The sequence below is a fragment of the Heterodontus francisci genome, chromosome 18 (assembly GCF_036365525.1).
Source record: "Heterodontus francisci isolate sHetFra1 chromosome 18, sHetFra1.hap1, whole genome shotgun sequence".
NCBI classification, from domain to species: domain Eukaryota; kingdom Metazoa; phylum Chordata; class Chondrichthyes; order Heterodontiformes; family Heterodontidae; genus Heterodontus; species Heterodontus francisci.
In genome coordinates, this window is record NC_090388.1 from 49141181 (window position 1) to 49158373 (window position 17193).

The following is a 17193-nucleotide window of genomic DNA, read 5'->3' on the forward strand; positions in this document are numbered from 1 at the left end:
GTGGTTGACTGTGGCATCACTGCCTGAAGTCAGGTCCCAAGAACCTGGATGCAGTGCTGCAAGAAGTTTAACAACCTCATATGAGTGGTCAAGGTCAGTGAATGCATCTTCAAATGCCACCTCCCACCAATTGCACCACTAGCCTCAGCCATTCCTCAATTCACCACACCCCCATCACTCACCTGCCAAAAATCTTCATCAACCAGGACGCATACCCAACATTCATATGTTTCACTTCACCCTACACACTTAGCACCACTGCAGCCTCATACCTACATCACAGCTTACACACACTGCCAGCTATTCAACCATGACAGCCACATGAGCCAAACAGATTGCACAACACTCACTGACACACTTCTCCTCTCTTTTGCAGACCAAGGTGGTACACAACCAGGAACAGGTGCACCTACATGTTGTAGACCCCAAGGAGGAGACGATGCTGGCCATTATTGGGATGCCCATTGTTGAGGCCGTGGCCAATGGAAGGACTGAAACTATTGAAGAGGAGCATACCTAATCCTCCTTCTCACATGCCACTTCTCCCTCATACCACACTCTCTCTTGATTTAGATCTTCAGATGGTGTAAGCATGTACCTCTTATTTTCCACATCCCCCACTCCTGCACCACAACCTTACCCTTGTGCCTTTTTCTTTTCACATATCCAGGAGGGGCAAGCTGGCCCAGCAGTGAAGGAATGCCAAGAGAGTGATGATGAAGACTCAGCATTGTCACTTGATTTCAAACTCACAACCACCAGCTCAGATACTGACAGTGTGTGTTATATTACAGGATAGACTAGAGGCAGGATCTGCATGTAGTGAGACACTGGGCAAGAGTGGGCTGCAGCCAGGGCAAGGACAAGGATAGCGCAGGTGGCAGCTCACCATTGGGTGCGTTGGCACTCAGGTCCCACTGCAGGGGACTCTGATGACGACTTCAATGGGGCAGCCTACAGAAGAAGGGTTTGCACAACAGAAATATTTGGTGCATTATGAAGGCTGTCAGAAAGCCTGTGGTGACTGTCAAGGAGCATGGAGGAATCCAGCACCAACTTGGCACAGGGCTTTGTGCAGAGCTTGGAGCTCATTCTTTCCAGCATGGAAGTGGTGGTCAACACTGTTCACACACTTGTGGACTCAAATATGATGGCCGGTATCTCAGCTTCCATTGCAGCACAACCATCATCCACTGAACGTCTGAGCACTGCAGTGAAAGCTCAGACTTGCATGATGTCATGTAAGGATAGCTTGCTGCCATGCAAGCTCAGGCTATTGCCATCATGGCTGTGGATTACAGTGTGCAAAAGCCTTGCAGGGTATCACAGCAGTCCAGCAATCTATTCTCCAACAGATTAATAGGATTGCTGAGGTGCCACCCTGGGTGAGTGGCAGTGGCTCCATGGAGCATGAACCTGCCATCCTCCCACCACTGCCCTGTTGTTTCCTGTCAGCCAGGCAGCCCAGACTGCTGCCACCTATGCCAAGATGGTGCAGTCCGCAGTCAAGCCTACCGGGCCCAGAGCTGCTCGAGGTCATCTTCCAAGACCACCTGCTTTCTCCGCCAGTGAAAGTCAGCAGCCTTCCACCAGCCATGCTGGAGCCACTTAGGCAGGACAGTGAAGGAGTACCAGGACAGGCAAAGGCACATGGAAGCAAATACTAAAGGGAATGCACAAGGGTGGTTAGTTGACTTTTGTATGAAATATAATGTAATTTAATTTATAAATTTGGTTTGGATTTTTAAAAATTCATTGCAGGTGGTAGATTTCAGTGAGCACGTCCTTATTGAAGCATAGATGTCTGACACATTGCCCCTCGTTGAACCTGAGGTAGGAGAATTGCTCCCTTAGCACCCTGAACAGATATGGCCTCCTGCTGAGAGCTTTTCTCCCCTTCTTAGAAACATAGAAAATAGGAGCAGGAGTAGGCCATTCGGCCCTTCTCCGCCATTCAAAAAAGATCATGGCTGATCGTCTAATTCAGTACCCTGTTCCCGCTTTTGCCCCATATCCTTTGATCCCTTTGGCATTAAGAAATATATCTATCCCCTGCTTAAATATATTCAATGACTTTGCCTCCACTGCCTTACGTGATACAGAATTCCACAGGTTCATCACCCTCTGAGTGAAGAAATTTCTCCTCATCGTGGTTCTAAATGGCATACCCCGTATCCTGAGACTGTGACCCCTGGTTCTGGACTCCCCAACCATTGGGAACATCCTCCCTGCATCTAGCCTGTCTAGTCCTGTTAGAATTTTATAGGTTTCTGAGATCCCCTCTCATTCTTCTAAACTCTAGTGAATATAGGCCTAGTCGACCCAATCTCTCCTCCTACGTCAATCCTGCCATCCCAGGAATCAGCCTAGTAAATCTTCTTTGCACTCCCTCCATGGCAAGAACATCCTTCCTCAGATAAGGAGACCAAAACTGCACACAATACTCCAGATGTGGTCTCACCAAGGCCCTGTATAATTGCAGTAAGATATCCTTGCTCCTGTACTCGAATCCTCTTGCAATGAAGGCCAACATACCATTCGTCTTCCTAATTGCTTGCTGCACCTGAATGCTTGCTTCCTCCCTCTTCCAGCTCTATATGGCCTCTGTTCATTCTCGAAGTCATGCTGTACTCCAAGGGCAATGCCTACTGGTTCACCTGTGTCTGGGAACAACTGGTTTATGCAGAAGTCAGCAAAAAGTCCTTCAGCACCTGCTATACTGTTCCCTATAGACTTTTGCAATTCGAAACTATAGAAAGCACCAAACAGTTGTAGAATTTAAGCAACAGCCAGAGGAACCAGCAACTAATTTGTAAGTAGTTGAGAATCCTTGTAAATAATGCTTGTGTGGTCCTCCTGCCGTTGAACATCTGTTCAGCTTTGCAAGTTTGAGAGAGAAATTGAGCTTGCTAGCTTGAATGTCGAGTTTCAAAACGGCACCGTGATGTACACAGATTGATGTCTTGATACACCTGCTCGCATACTCACAGCGGATGTTCACTGGGTGCATGCTAATGTCTTCACCAATATGGTGTCCCTGCAAATAGCCTCGGAAGTGTGTGCACACGCTACGAATGCCATTTCTGGAGCGCTAAGGGCACTTGTAGCATCAAAAACAGGTGTTAACAAGCTCAATTTCTCACCCCACGAACTCAATTTACATAGAATCCAGCCAGCACAGAAAGGAGGCTTTCACTTCTTTATTTGGAGCAGGATTTGAATGCAGATCCCAGAGATGGAGATTCAGTGTATCACCCAGTACTCCAACAAACATAGTTAAATAGTTAACAATAAGATATTTCATAGATGACATTGTGTAGGTCTCAAACCACCATCACACACAGTGGGAGAGCCAGCCTTCCCAAAATATTAGGTACACTGAGTGAAGGCCAGGCCTTTTTCCAAAAGGAAGCAAAGAAAGAAGGAAAAATAAGAAAGAGTCAAAGCTCTCAGACGTCCATGCACCTGCTCACAGCAGCATTAACAGAGGTTTAGGAACAAATTGCTTGCCTACTCTCCTCAGCAAGCACATAGTGCAGAGAGAAACATAAAAATGGAACAAGGGAAAAAGTACAACACAACATTTAAGAATATTTCATATTGTGTACTGCCTAAAAATCATTCTCTCCCTAAATCCCCAATTTATTGTACTTGTCTTAAAAACTCTGCAGACTTGGCCTAATCTTCTTCATAACAAGAGCTTGTTTGTAATTTTTAAATGGTTTGCTTTTCTTGGCTTGGTTTCATCTTAAAATAATACAGGCTGTACTTTTCCAAAGACAATCACCCAATCCTCGAGCAGTTCCCGTAGTCCGATCCAAGCCCAAGTTCACAACCTTTTCAGTACACATCCTGTGCTGTGAGTAACCCTGGCTTTGTGCAGCCTTTCACCCACCAAAGTGCTGCCTCCCAGGCATCTATGTGCACATCAACTCCCACCACTGCCTTGCAGAATAAAGCATTACATTCAATTCAGTTAGAGTGTAGCTGCAGTTAGTGCTGTTATCACACTTCCATATAAAACAGAAATAAAGCGTGGAATGTTATGGTCTCCCCCACAGCAGGTTTGGAGGTGGGGAGAACATAAAATTGGGTGGAGTGGTGGTGAGAGGGGGGGGATCACCACCATCATCCTGCTGCCAATTGAGGCCCTTAACTGGGTAATTAATCCCAATTAAGGGCATTTTCCTGCCACAGCTGCAATTACCTGTGCGGCGGGCGACCCTGTCGCCACACGAGTAGCACGGCACAAAAAACCATGTGGGCTGCTTGCCAGTTATGGGGCGGGGAGGTGTCCCTCATTCAAAGGCACTTAGTGCCTGAACGAGGGACCTGACATCGGGAAGAGGGGGGTGGCCCACTGAGGGCCACCCCCAAGCCCTTGCTGCCGACCCCCACTGCCTGCACCCCCCACCCACCCCCCCAACCCCCAACCACCTCATGAGATCCCGCCTGCCCTGACCTACCTTAAGCCTGGTTCCAGCACCGCTCCTCAGTGTCTGGTTGCTGCAGCTACAATAGCACCCACTGGCTCCGCAGTGGCACTGCAGCTGCTGGCCTTGGATTGGCCCACAGCTCTGCAAGGCCAGGACATCCAGTGACAGGGTCCTAAATCCAATGGAAGGCCCACCGCTGTCGAGTTAAGTGCCTGATTGGTACTAAATTCAGCGGGCCTTCCATACAAGAGGTGATGCAGGGATCTCAGTGTCGGTTTCCCCCTACGTCAAGACTGCTGCCACCAGCAGAAAAATCTACACACTAAAGACTTTTTAAAAACCCTGTCCTTTATTTCTTCTTTTCTGGGATTCCATGGCTGACATGATGAGCAATAATTCTTGTAAATAATAGGAGTACTACAGGAGGAAGCCCAAGTGCCTCACTAAACAATTTCTTTCTCTTTTTTGGGAAATTCCTGGCTTCCATCTGGTAACACTCCACAATGAACAAATGAATTAACTTGCATTCATATAGCACCTTTCATGACTTCAGAATGTCCCAAAGCACTTTATAGCCAATGAAATACTTTTGTTTTAAGTGTAATCCAACAAATAAAATGAATGATCAGGTAATCTGTATTAGTGATATTACGTGAGGGATTATTATTGACCAGGACACTAAGAGAACTCTCCTGATCTTCAGTTTGTACCATGGGATCTTTTATTTTCTTTTGACAGGGCAGGCAGACGTTTCAACGATTCATCTGAAAGACAGCACCTCCGACAATCCGGCACTCCCTCAGTAACGTACTGGAGTATCATCCTAGACTGTGTGCTCAAGTCTGTGGAGCAGGGCTTGAACCTAGGACTTCTGACTGAGAGGTGAGCGTACTTCCACTAGGCCCAAGCTGATTTGTCCTGAAGTTTCCTTAAAGAGTTTGACTTCAACATTACCTGTGGATCAATACATTATGATCTTTTGATATATGAAATGGAGGTACCAAGCAGAATGCTTAAATCCATTGCTATTAAATGACAGGCCATAAATCATTCTCACTTGTGGGAAGTATCAGAGTATTTTGTTCCACTGCAGATTGTGTTACTGATGAAAATTTCACAGTTTCAAATACAGGATATCAAGTGTGCTAATTTTCTACCCTGGTCTTTCAAGCCATTCTGACATGTATAGTTTTTGACTCCTATTGTAAGCCACCTGCTGTCTTTTGCCCATCCCTTCTCATGCAGCCTATTCCTTCTCCCACAATCAGCAATGTGAGTTCTGAAATGAAGAATAAGATGTTACAATGCCTAAAGGAGCTGTAATATCAGCAAAATCTGCAAAACACAGCAGCTGTTGAACGGGAAGGTGACTAGGTAATCTCAGTAACTGACCAGCCTTGATTATTCACCAGTTAGGCCTTGGACTTCAGCTACCACCACGGTCTGGGCCCTAACTACTAGCCAACCACAGGCAAGACCCTAACTGCAACCACAATCTGCTGGACAGGGACCTGACCACCAGTCAGGGCCCAAAATTCGAATCAGAAGCCAGCCAGATCCTGAAACCTGATGCAAAACACCAGCCAGCCAGGGTCCAGTCTCGGCTTATCAGCCAGATTGCCACTGGACCACAACCACTAACCTAGCAACCAGACCCCAGATCCCAAGTACCAGCTGGACCTTGACAGATCCCAACCAGCTGCCTTCTATCAAGCAGACAAGGACCCCATCCGTAAGCAAGTGAGTCAAGCTCAGTCCCTGCAAGATCCTGAATTCCAACCAGGTAACAGCCAGGCTCTGGACTCCAGCTGCCAGGGCCAAACGTCATTATGGACACAAAACTATGAAAAGACCATTGCACAGTTTGTAAGTATAGGCCATGATCATTTCTCAGTCCCCCTGCATCAATAAATAACAATAATAAACTATACGACATCCTGGGCTTTATAAATAGGGGCATAGAGTACAAAGCAAGGAAGTTATGGTGAACCTTTATAAAACACTGGTTCAGCCTCAACTGGAGTATTGTGTCCAATTCTGGGAACCACACTTTAAGAAGGATGTGAAGACATTAGAGAGGGTGCAGTGAAGATTTACGAGAAGGGATGAGGAACTTCAATTATGTGGATAGATTGGAGAAGCTGGGGCTGTTCTCCTTAAGAGAGGTTGAGAAGAGATTTAATAGTTGTGTTCAAAATCTTGAGGGGTCTGGACAGAGTGGATAGGGTGAAACTGTTCCTATTGGCAGAAGGGTCAAGAACCAGAGGATGCTGATTTAAGGTGATTGGCAAAAGAATCAAAGGCGACATGTAGAAAAAATATTTATGCAGTTAGTGGTTAGGATCTGGATTGCACTGCCAGAGAGTGTGGTGGAGACACATTCAATTGTAGCTTTCTAAGGGAGTTGGATAAACACCTGAAGAGAAAACATTTGCGGGGTGATGGGAAAAAGGTGGGAGAGTGGGACTAACTGAGTTGTTCTTGCAGAGAGCTGGCATGGCCATGACGGGCCAAATGGCCTCCCTTTGTGCTGTAACCATTCTATGATTCTATAACTGCCTGCTGGTCTGCTCTGCCACATTGTTCAATTCTTGCTGCACCACCCAGGGCACCACAGCTTCCTTTTGCCCCATCCAAAGCTTTCTTCACCACACTCCACTCCTCCACTCTAAGTACACATTCTGAGGATGTGAATGGCACTACACAAATGTAAATTCTTTCTTTATTTACCCATCCATTTTGAGATGTCTCCAAAATGTCTATTCTGTTGAAAATACAGTTCTTCCCCTCAGAACCTCATCCTGGAAGAGTCTCAATATCCTGGACCAACTGAAATCAGGTTCACTAAAGGAGATTCATTTCACTCCCTAAAGTCATGCTCCGCAGCTGCATATTCCATGTACCAGCCCCTACTGCCCTTCTGTCTTCATGTGACTTTACCCTACACATTAACTCATCTGCTCTTCCAAGCTTTAGCATCTTTTGCAACCGCTTGTCAATCTGCCAACTTGGCTCTATAATACGCTACTGAAAACCTGCACCTTGTTAGGTCTCTCCTCACTTTCGGAAGCCTCCTCAAAGCATTATATAACTAGAGGTTGTTGTGGTGAGGTATAAAACAGCATGGGAAGCCAGTAGTCATAAAACTTTTAACACATTTACCTATCACTGAAAATTATTCATGTCTCATAGTAATTGTCCAATTCCAACTATACCTTTATATGCTTCAGGAGCAAGAAAAATGTAAGGACAATAGAATTATAATCTGGCTCCCCCCTAAAAAATATAATTTGTTAATTTTCCTGATTAATGTCAAAGGATGTTTAAAACACAGTGTCTTTATCCATGTGCCAGTTCCCACATCTAATCATTTCTATCTGTGATTGAAGTGTACAGTCAAAAGGAAAAACTAACATTTAAATAGCGATTTTTATGACTTCAGGGCATCCAAAGCGCCTTACAGCTGATGAAGTACCTTTAAGTGTAATCACAGTTGCAATGTAATCACTCGTCAACTGCTTTTAATTTTTCTGTCACATAATCACTTTGAGAATTACAATGATGGCAATGAAGTTGATAATACATTCATCAATGACTTCTGTGATCTTGCTGTTATACGGGGCCCTTAGTCAGAGTGGGACATTTTAATGTTTTTGTTCTAGGTTTCCTGATTGACATTCAGATTTGGGAATCGGACAGATTGCGGGAGAGTTTTACAGTGGAGTTAGTTGGGCATAGGGAAAATATTCCTGATCCTCCTGGTCCACAAGCAGTGCTGTAAAGGCACTTACCTTGTGAGTCCAGTCCTTCTGGTCTCTCGAGGCCCTGGAAACCTGGCCAACTGTAGCTAACAATAGAAACCTTGCTAAAAATGGAAGCATGCAGCCTCCTTAAAAGGTTTCAGTGACCTACCCACCTCCTGAGAGCAGATTAGATGCCCCCTCTCCTCCCACTTCCATTAAAACTGGAAGGGCACAGCTTCGAGGTGACTTGGGTTTAGGTTTGAGCCTAACCCATTTTTGAGGGTTAAAATTATTCCCAGATTATTTTAAGGCTGCGTTTGCTGACAACGCTACCACTAGGCGGCGCTGCAGTGGCATATGCGCAAATGCAGCATGTGCCACTAAAACATCACAGTCTGCGACTTCAGGCAGCTGCCAGGACTAAAGATGGCGCTGCTCAAATAATCACACGAAGGCAACCTAACCTAAACACACGGCAGCACACAATGGCCGGAGGGAGAGAGCGAGCGAGCAAGTGGGCTGGTGGGGGGTGGGGAGCGGAGTGGGTCGGGGACAGGGGAGGGGGGGGGGAGTGGAGCGGAGCAGCCGGAAAGAGCGGAGCGGCCGGAGAGAGCAGCTGGTGTGGGGGGGGGGGGGGTGTGGTGAGGGGGAGTGGAGCGGTCGGAAAGCGCATCCGCAGAGGCCGACCAGGCGCGTTGCCCGAAGGTGCACACGTCAAGCAATGACGTCATCGGCGCATGCGCTAACCAGTCCTGGCAAGTCGGAACGCAGAGCAAGCGCAGAAGGCAGGAGCCCGTCTGCGCATGTGCGAACCTTGGCGCAGACTGATGACGTCAAGTGGCTGGCTGCGTTGTCAGGAATCACTTTGTTATTTTAAATGCTCTGGGATGATCTTGACATTAAATGCTGTCATATAGTCCCCATTCTTTACAGCAAATTGGTAAGCTTCATGTGACATTGTTGAACATGAACTGAGCTGCGTGTGACCATTGTAAACAAAACCTCACTGAAGCATAAAGCAGGGTTTGAACAGCCAGCATTGCCGGAGCTGCACAAGGTTCCTTTGTGATGGCTCTTCGCATCTACAAGATACATTCAATCCCACTAACAGACTTGAAGTAAAGCAGGCAGATTTCTTTTCATTCTGGCAGCATTAAGCTATGCTTTGAATTAATCACAGTATGAACTAATTAATTTTACACTGAACACACCACCCTATTGGGCAGCACTCATGCAGTACCCATTTAGTTTTTAATGGAAGCAAACAAGAAGCAGCATTGCAATTGACAAGACATAGCAGCAGATCCAAAGCCAGATGCTAAGGAGCTAAGAGTTTATTTAAGAACAGCCACTAGTAAGCATGTGAGAGAAGGAATAAGAGGCTAAGGAGGGAGAATAGGGAACAAGTGCATTTTGGAAGAAGGGATAGGGTGAGGCAATATAGACTTAATGGCACAGTTCTAAAGAGCCTGCAGGAACAGAGGACCCTGGGGGTGCATGTGTATCGATCATTGAAGGTGGCAGGATATATTGAGAGAGTGGTTAGCAAAACATATGGGATCTTGGGCTACGTAAATAGAGGCATTGAGAACAAAATCAGGGAAGTTATGCTGAATCTTTATAAAGCTCTGGTTAGGCCCCAACTCGAGTATTACATCCAGTTCTGGTTGTCACACTTCAGGAAGGATGTGAGGGTCCTTGAGAGGGTGCAGAGGAGATTTACCAGAATGGTTCCAGGAATGGAGGATTTCAGTTACAAGGTTAGGTTGGAGAAGCTGAGATTGGAGCGAAGGACAATGAAGGGAGATTTGGTGGAGGTGTACAAGATTATGACAGGCTTAGATAAGTTAGAAAAGGGAAAGGTGTTCCTATTAACTGATGGTACAAGGACTAGGAGACACAACTGAAGATTTTGAGCATGAGATGCAGGGGAAATGTGAGGAACAACTTTTTACGCAGCAAGTGGTAATGATCTGGAATCCGCTGCCAATGAGGGTGCTGGAAGCGGAGATGGAGACAATTGACAATTTCAAAAGGAAATTGGATGAGCACGAGGGAACTAAACTTGCAGGGCTACGGAACTGACTGGATTGCTTTGTGGAGAACTGGCACGGACTCAATGGGCTGAATGGCCGCAAATGACTCTATGAGCTGAATTTTATAAGGCTGCAGGCGAAGAAAATCGCGGCCCGCCTGTGCAGGCTGCACGCTAAAGAGCCGCCGCGATTCCAAGCAGAGCAGCTCATTTAAATAGCTGGGACAGGCCCCCCCCCCCCCTCCCCACATCCCATCGATCAGGTGGTGGTGGAGGGCTGTCCATCCCCGGCAATGGCGTCAACTGCCTGTGCGTGGGCGCTGATGCCATTTTTAAAGGGCAGTCAGCCCTATCAGCAAATTTAAAGAAACATTTAATGAAATTAAATAAATATATCGCTTTTGCCCCTCTCCAACCCCCCAATAACAATTAAATTATTTGTCCTTTCTCCCCTCAAAACACTTACCTTCACCATCTGACCTTCCCCCCACCAACTGCACAAACTTTAAACTGTAACTCTTCCCACCATCCCCTACACCCATGATGTTAACTTAACCCTATACCAGCACTTATAAACTTACCTCCACCCCCCTCCCCACCTGTGTTGCACCTCATTTCCCCGAACAGGGATCTAAAGGTGCGGGAGTACTGGCCGCCAGGCCGAAGATTGCAGTGGGACTTCAGGAAGCGATGTAATTTTATTTAAATTAAGTATTTTAATTGATTTAAATATTCAAATATTTAATCTACAGTCTAATGCTACAATCTTGGAAATTAGATGGCTGCACCAATTTTACATGATGCCCACCTCATCTGGATTCAGCGCTGGCAGGTCACGTACTACGACCCTTGAACACAAAAACTGGAGGTATCCAATTGCCAGCCCAGAGAGTAAGAACAGCAAGAGACTACATATCTGGACTACTAGAAAATAATTGGATTCAAAGTGCAGGAGATTTTCCTTTGTCTGCACCAACGCACTTCGGATTGTCTTTGCCCAGCAGATATTGGAAGAATGAGAACATCAGAGTGCACAGAGATTTTTGAAAAGGAATCCACACAATTTTCCACCATTTATTTAACAGAGTCCTTCCTCAGTACACTGTGACTCAATGCACAGAGCCATTCTCCAGTGCACTGTAATTCACTGCACAGAGCCATTCTTCAGTGCATTGTATCTCAAGCTGCACAGAGCCATTCTCCAGTGCACAATACCTCACTGCACAGAGCCCTTTCACAGTGCACTGTAACTCACTGCACAGAGCCCATCCTCAGTGCACTGTAACTCACTGCACAGAGCTCTTCCCCAGCACACTGTAACTCACTGCAGAGCCCTTCCCAGTGCATTGTAACTCACTGCACAGAGTCCTTCATCAGTGTTTGTAACCCACTGCACAGAGCCCTTCCCCAGTGCACTGTAACCCACTGCACAGAGCCGTTCCCCATATGCCCTGTAACTCACTGCACAGAGCCCTTCCCCAATGCCCTGTAACCCACTGCACAGAGCCCTTCCCCAATGCCCTGTAACCTACTGCACAGAACCCTTCCCCATATGCCCTGTAACTCACTGCACAGAGCCCTTCCCCAGTGCTTTGTAACTCACTGCACAGAGTCCTTCCCCTGTGCACAATAACTCACTGCACAGAGCCCTTCATCAGTGTTTGTAACTTACTGCACAGAGCCCTTCTCCACTGCACAGAGGACTTCCTCAGTGCACTGTAACTCACTACACAGAGGACTTCCTCAGTGCACTGTAACTCACTACACAGAGGACTTCCTCAGTGCACTGTAACTCACTGCACAGAGCACTTCCCCAGTGCACAATAACTCACGGCACAGAGCCCTTCCCCAATGCACTGTAACTCACAGCACAACCTTTCCCAGTGCATGTAACTCACTGCACAAAGCTCTTCCCCAGTGCATAATAACTCACTGCACAGAGCGCTTCTGCAGTGTTCCTAACTCACTGCACAGAGCCCTTCCCCTGTGCACAATAACTCACTGCACAGAGCCCTTCATCAGTGTTTGTAACTCACTGCACAGAGCCCTTTCCCAGTGCACTGTTACTCACTGCACAGAGGGCTTCACCAATGCACAATAACACGTGGCATCAAGCCCTTCCCCAGTGCACTGTAACTCACTGCACAGAGGACTTCTTCAGTGCACTGTAACTCACTGCACAGAAGACTTCATCAGTGTTTGTAACTAACTGCACAGAGCCCTTCCCCACTGCACAGAGCCCTTCCCCAATGCCCTGTTATCTACTGCACAGAACCCTTCCCCATATGCCCTGTAACTCACTGCACAGAGTCCTTCCCCTGTGCACAATAACTCACTGCACAGAGTCCTTCCCCTGTGCACAATAACTCACTGCACAGAGCCCGTCATCAGTGTTTGTAACTTACTGCACAGAGCCCTTCCCCACTGCACAGAGGACTTCCTCAGTGCACTGTAACTCACTACACAGAGGACTTCCTCAGTGCACTGTAACTCACTGCACAGAAGACTTCACCAGTGCATTGGAACACACTTCACAGAGCACTTCCCCAGTGCACAATAACTCACGGCACAGAGCCCTTCCCCAATGCACTGTAACTCACAGCACAACCTTTCCCAGTGCATGTAACTCACTGCACAAAGCTCTTCCCCAGTGCATAATAACTCACTGCACAGAGCGCTTCTGCAGTGTTCCTAACTTACTGCACAGAGCTCTTCCCCAGTGCATTCTAACTCACTGCACAGAGCCCTTCCCCTGTGCACAATAACTCACTGCACAGAGCCCTTCATCAGTGTTTGTAACTCACTGCACAGAGCCCTTTCCCAGTGCACTGTAACTCACTGCACAGAGGGCTTCACCAGTGCACAATAACACGTGGCATCAAGCCCTTCCCCAGTGCACTGTAACTCACTGCACAGAGGACTTCTTCAGTGCACTGTAACTCACTGCACAGAAGACTTCCCTAGTGCATTGTAACACACTGCACAGAGCACTTCCCCAGTGCACAATAACTCACTGCACAGAGCCCGTCATCAGTGTTTGTAACTTACTGCACAGAGCCCTTCCCCACTGCACAGAGGACTTCCTCAGTGCACTGTAACTCACTACACAGAGGACTTCCTCAGTGCACTGTAACTCACTGCACAGAAGACTTCACCAGTGCATTGGAACACACTGCACAGAGCACTTCCCCAGTGCACAATAACTGACGGCACAGAGCCCTTCCCCAATGCACTGTAACTCACAGCACACCCTTTCCCAGTGCATGTAACTCACTGCACAAAGCTCTTCCCCAGTGCATAATAACTCACTGCACAGAGCGCTTCTGCAGTGTTCCTAACTTACTGCACAGAGCTCTTCCCCAGTGCATTCTAACTCACTGCACAGAGCCCTTCCCCTGTGCACAATAACTCACTGCACAGAGCCCTTCATCAGTGTTTGTAACTCACTGCACAGAGCCCTTTCCCAGTGCACTGTAACTCACTGCACAGAGGGCTTCACCAGTGCACAATAACACGTGGCATCAAGCCCTTCCCCAGTGCACTGTAACTCACTGCACAGAGGACTTCTTCAGTGCACTGTAACTCACTGCACAGAAGACTTCCCCAGTGCATTGTAACACACTGCACAGAGCACTTCCCCAGTGCACAATAACTCACTGCACAGAGCCCGTCCCCAATGCACTGTAACTCACTGCACAGAGGGCTTCCTCAGTGCACTGTAACACACTATACAGAGAGTCCTTCTCCAGTGCATTGTAACTGACTACACAGGGCCCTTCCCCAGTGCACTATAACTCACTGCACAGAGCTGTTCCCCAGTGCATAATAACACAGTGCACAGATCCCTTCCCCAGTGCTTGTAACCCACTGCACAGAGCCCTTCCCCTGTGCACAAAAACTCACTGCACAGAGTCCCTCCCCAGTGCACAATAACTCACTGCACAGAGTCCTTCCCCAGTGAACTGTAACTCACAAAACAGAGCCCTTTCCCAGTGCAGTGTAACACATGGCACAGAGCCCTATCTCAGTGCATTGTAACGCAGTGCAGAGCCCTTCCCCAGTGCACTGTAACTCAAAGCACAGAGCCCTTTCCCAGTGCATGTAACTCACTGTACAGAGAGCCCTTCTCCAGTGCCCTGTAACGCACTGCACAGATCCCTTCCCCAGTGCACTGTAACTCACTGCACAAATCCCTTCCCCAGTGCACTGTAACTCACCGCACAGAGCCATTCCCCTGTGCACATAAACTCACTGCACAGAGCCGTCATCAGTGTTTGCAACTCACTGCACAGAGCACTTCATCAGTGTTTGTAACCCACTACACAGAGCCCTTCACCTGTGCACAATAACTCTGCAGAGTCCTTTCCCAGTGTATCTAACTCACTGCACAGAGCCCTTCCCCTGTGCACAATAACTCACTACACAGAGCTCTTCCCCAGTGCATTGTAACTCACTGCACAGAGCCCTTCCCCAGTGCACAATAACTCACAGCACAGAGCCCTTCATCAGTGTTTGTAACTCACTGCACAGAGCCCTTCATCAGTGTTTGTAACCCACTGCACAGAGCCATTCCGAACTGCACTGTAACCCACTGCACAGAACCCTTCCCCAGTGCACTGTAACTCACTGCACAGAAGCCTTCCCCAGTGCACTGTAATTCACTACACAGAGCACTTCCCCAGTGCACAATAACTCACGGCACAGAGCCCTATCTCAGTGCACTGTAACGCAGTGCACAGAGCCCTTCCCCAGTGCACTGTAACTCAAAGTACACCCTTTTCCAGTGCATGTAACTCACTGCACAGAGCTCTTCCCCAGTGCACTGTAACTCACTGCACAGAGCCCTTCATCAGTGCATTGTAACTCACTGCACAGAGGACTTCCTCAGTGCACTGTAATTCACTGCACAGAGGACTTCCTCAGTGCACTGTAACTCACTGCACAGAACACTTCCCCACTGCATTGTAACACAATGCACAGAGCACTTCCCAGTGCACAATAACTCACGGCACAGAGCCCTATCTCAGTGCACTGTAACACAGTGCACAGAGCCATTCCCCAGTGCACTGTAACTCAAAGTACACCCTTTCCCAGTGCATGTAACTCACTGCACAGAGCCCTTCTCCTATGCACTGTAACTCACTACACAGAGCCCTTCTCCAGTGTTCTGTAACTCACTTGACAGGGCCCTTCCCCAGTGCATTGTAACTCACTGCACAGAGCTCTTCCCCTGTGCACAATAACTCACTGCACAGAGCCCTTCATCAGTGTTCCTAACTCACTGCACAGAGCCCTTCTCCTATGCACTGTAACTCACTACACAGAGCCCTTCATCAGTGTTTGTAACTCACTGGACAGAGCCCTTCTCCTATGCACTGTAACTCACTACACAGAGCCCTTCATCAGTGTTCCTAACTCACTGCACAGAGCCCTTCTCCTATGCACTGTAACTCACTACACAGAGCCCTTCATCAGTGTTTGTAACTCACTGTACAGAGCCCTTCTCCAGTGAATTGTAACTCACTGCACAGAGCCCTTCCCCACTGCACTGTAACTCACTGCACAGAGCCCTTCCCATGTGCACAATAGCTCACAACATGATGCACTCTAATAGCATTGCATTTGTTCCAATCTTGTCTGTTATGTTGGAAGCAAATCAAAACAAATTTGAATCATCGAACCTGATTTATTCTTTATAACCAAGTACGTCTGTCCTCCTCATGCTGTTGCTGTAAATCCATGTGCTGTTATTTTTTTCTGTATTTATTTTCAGTTCAATGGCCTTGTCCGGGCTTTTTTGCTTTCATGGCTTTTTTGTTTCATGAGTTTTGTAATGTTATCTTCAGCATGACAAGTACACAATGCCACATTTCAATTCTACTGAGTTCTTCATGTACAAAGAGATAATTAAGTCACTCTAGGTGGTTATGGACAAAAAAGAATGGATACTGAGCAAGAGAACGAGAGGGAACGATTGGGGGGAAAGCATAGTCAGGTAGAAGGCAATTTAGACTTTTAAAAGCAATGAGGGAGATGAAAAGCAGCTGGGTTGAGAGAGGAAGCTTCAGAGAGAAGGGGCAGAGTGGTTGAAGAATGGTAACTGATGAAAAAGAAGCAAGTTGGCATTGCAGGAGTGAAGCATACACGTAGGTATGGACCCAAATACTATGCTTCGATTTCAAACTAGCAAAAGATATTTCATTATTTTTCTCAGCCATGTGTTTGGAGCTCTCAAACAGATACTTGTTCCAATCCTGTCTCAATCACCCAGCCAAGTCTGTGACAAAACATGAAATTGGATGTATCGAACAGACTAAATAAGTCAGCAGACCATGTCTGGGCTTTTAGATGAATAGTTTTCTTTTTAAAAGCACATTGTTCTTTTACATTAGGAAGATTTCTCATGGTCTTGAACGACCACCACCTCAACAAAACATATTGGGCAAACTTTTTGTTCTGTGAAGAAGTTCCAGACAACGTGCATCAAAAATATTTTTATAACATTACAGGAAAGTGCTGTGTCTCAGCACAATTCAGGTTGAAACATCACATTTGTAACCAAAACATGCCAAATAATGACTACATTGCCCCATGATAATTTCCAGGTGGTGTCACTGCCTTGGGAGATCAGCCAATTTTGTCAACCATTATTGCTTGCATTGATTCAGTGCAATAAGGAATGATTTGGAGTGAGCCCAGCTTGGCAAATAATTGTTCACCAAAAAGAACGACAGTAAAAAAAACTTTAGGAATTGGTGTGATTGCATTTATTTTATTAATGTTGTTATTTTGGCCTCTTCTTCTTCTTCTTTGGCCTCCTTGTCTCGAGAGACAATGGGTAAGCGCCTCGAGATGGTCAGTGGTTTGTGGAGCAGCGCCTGGAATGGCAATAAAAGCCAATTCTAGAGTGACAGACTCTTCCCAAGGCACTGCAGATAAAATTGGTTGTTGGGGCTGTTACACAGTTGGCTCTCTCCTT

General features: G+C 46.9%; 1 protein-coding gene across 1 annotated transcript in view; it reads right to left on the reverse strand.

Moving 5' to 3' along the window:
• Positions 1 to 17193, reverse strand: part of LOC137379610 (synapsin-3-like) — a 280557-nt gene that overhangs the window by 202415 nt on the left and 60949 nt on the right. The gene's annotated exons all lie outside the window — the stretch shown is intronic.